General features: G+C 33.8%; 1 pseudogene across 1 annotated transcript; it reads left to right on the forward strand.

Annotated features, from left to right (window-relative positions):
* Positions 1–440: 440 nt before the first annotated feature.
* On the forward strand, positions 441–2527 carry LOC143611653 (putative GPI-anchored protein At3g06035; annotated as a pseudogene). The gene is made up of 2 exons (XR_013149804.1): positions 441–519; positions 1938–2527. The product of XR_013149804.1 is annotated as a putative GPI-anchored protein At3g06035 (transcript).
* The last annotated feature ends 202 nt before the right edge of the window (positions 2528–2729 follow it).

Consider the following 2729-nt stretch of genomic DNA (forward strand, 5'->3'; position numbering starts at 1 on the left):
CAAAAGATAAAAACGCAATACTCTTAAGATGTTTCCCCATCATCTTAACGACTTGTCTCTTTTGATAAATGGGGTCCACTTCAAACTTACCAATATTATGTAAGCATATATTAAAAACCGTATATTTTCTATGGTATACATTATGCATGTTATTAAGATGTTATGTTAAGCAGTTAAGCCCACAAAAGTCAAAAGAAATCACCAGTTATAAGTTTTCATGTGAAGCCATGTCGAGTATTCATTAATAATAATATTTTTATTAATTGAATTGAATTGAATTGAATTGAATTATCAACAACAGAACAACAGCTTTGAAAATGACGTCCCACTGAGACGACACCGTTTGAGAAACGCATAAACTTGACTCTATAATATATAATAAGATATAAGATTACTTACCTCTCCAGCATCTTCGTCACCGACCAAACAGCACAATTGAAATGGCGATGGCGTGTTTTAAAATATACGTGACTCTCACGCTCCTCCTCTTCTGCATCAACCAAACAGTCAAATGCGACGGTAACTTACTTCACCTTCTTGCTTTTCATTTCATAATCATAATCAGCATTGCTCTGCTTGTTTTGTAAATCATGATCGATTCATTTGTAAATATCTCACAAATAGGTTAGCTATTGTAGTGTTTTGTGCTTCAACTTCAAATCTAGCGTCAGGATTTGGATCTGATTGGTTAGGTTTTGCTTCAATTGATGCAATGTAGTAACTAGTGTTAATCATTTGTTTCTGCTTCAAATCTAGCGTCAGGATGAGTTGATTCTAGTGATTAATTTTACATGTGGATTTAGATCTGATTGGTTTGCTTTTGCCTAATTTAGTCTTCTGGTAGAATAACCAGAGTTAAGATTGTTGGCTTTGGGAAGGTGATTTTTGAATTGGCTGTAGTAGATTAGATAGTAATCAGAATTACTGAATTAGATTATGGATATTATTACATGGATAAAAAAATAGGTAATTGATGGTTTTTCTGAAATTTATTAGCAGTCACAGTTAGAAATTTAAAACACACTTGTATATATACTATACTTTTATATTATATATCCAACATTAAAAACTGATTATTTGCCTTTGGACATATTAGCATTGTTCAAGTTGATTCTTAAAGATGAAATTTAACTTGTTTCCGTGGATTATTAGGAGATGGTTTCGTGTTTAAAGATTGTTGATGCCCGCTCGATATGAGCTTTAATTTTTTGCGGCAATAAAGGTTTCACGGGCTTGAAAAGTTTGATTGATCGGTATCCTTAAAGACTATTATACAATTAACAAAGTTTTATGTAGCCACCAACACATATTCTAAAGCAAAGCCCTTTTGATCCTTAGAACTATGCATATATTCTTAGATTACTCAAATAGTTGATAAATGAACTGGACAACTGAACTACTACACATGATAATTTGAAAATTCGGTTCATTTACTTATGAATGGTAATATTTAGGTTGTGTTTCTTTGTTGTGTAAAATGGATAAAATCATACAGTTTCGCCAAGGGACGCATGTAAAAATTTGACTGAAAGTCGACCAAAGTAACTTTTTAATACATGCTACCTCAATCAAAAGATTTTATTATTATTGTAAAAGTAATGGCCATTATATTCATATGTAATATATCAAACATTCATAATTAGACTGATCATATATATGAGTATTTGTGCAGGGGTATTTATGTCTTTATGTATATTGGTTGTTATAGAGTTTGTTAGAACCACTTGTATCTATCAACCAATATACATAAAGACATAAATACCCCTGCACAGATACACATATGACATATATATGATCAGTCTATAACAACTTAACAAGCATAGAGTGTTTTATTTGTAAGTCAAACCAATCCAACATACACAAAATGGTCAAAATGCATGTTTTAACTTCAACCATTATTACCATTTAATTAACACAACTTTCTGGTAACTTTACAGATGCAGAAGACAGCCTTCTTCCGGAATCAACAGCTACCGAGCAACCCTAAACTTAACCACTCTAACCGAAAACGACCGAGCCAAATGCCTAGCTGATAAAATCGCGGACCAATTCAAAAAACAACCATGCACAAACACAACCGGCTCCAACACCGTACCCGGAACCGAACCAGAATTCGCCAATTATCCCGACCTTCTAACAAAATGTCATTTGAACGTCACCACTACCCGAGACGGTGTTGTGCTTCCCGCATGTGTTCCTAATCTTGATTCCACCCTTGTACTTTCTAACTACACGCGGTCCCAATATTCGAAGTACTTAAATGACACCTCGTATACTGGTGTCGGGATCGGTTCTGAAGATGACTGGATTGTGGTTGTGCTGACGACAAACACACCCGAAGGCGGGTTTTCGCCTGGTAGTAATGATGTAACTAGTTCTGTTTACAAAACCGGTCCTATGTGTTACTCGGTGCTTTTACTCGTGGCGTTTTTGTCGTTCGTGTGGGTTTGATTATTAATCGGTCTACGAGTTGTTTGTATGGATGCTTTTTTGTTATGTATTAACACGGATATTACTTATGGTAGCATACTTTTGGGGTTTGAGATGTAGTCTGAATTTTGTATGAATATTTGAAATGTTTTCTTATTGTTTCTGATTTGGTGTTTTGAGGTTGGAAATTTTCAGATTCAGATGATATTGTAATAACTATTCAAAGTCAAGGCTTCAAATTATTATTTTTATTTTTCTAAAAATAAAAACTTATTCTAGAAACGCATATGAAATCGTGA

The sequence above is a fragment of the Bidens hawaiensis genome, unplaced genomic scaffold (assembly GCF_021521415.1).
Source record: "Bidens hawaiensis isolate Kalapana, Puna unplaced genomic scaffold, B.hawaiensis_p1.1 tig00031818_1, whole genome shotgun sequence".
NCBI lineage: Eukaryota > Viridiplantae > Streptophyta > Magnoliopsida > Asterales > Asteraceae > Bidens > Bidens hawaiensis.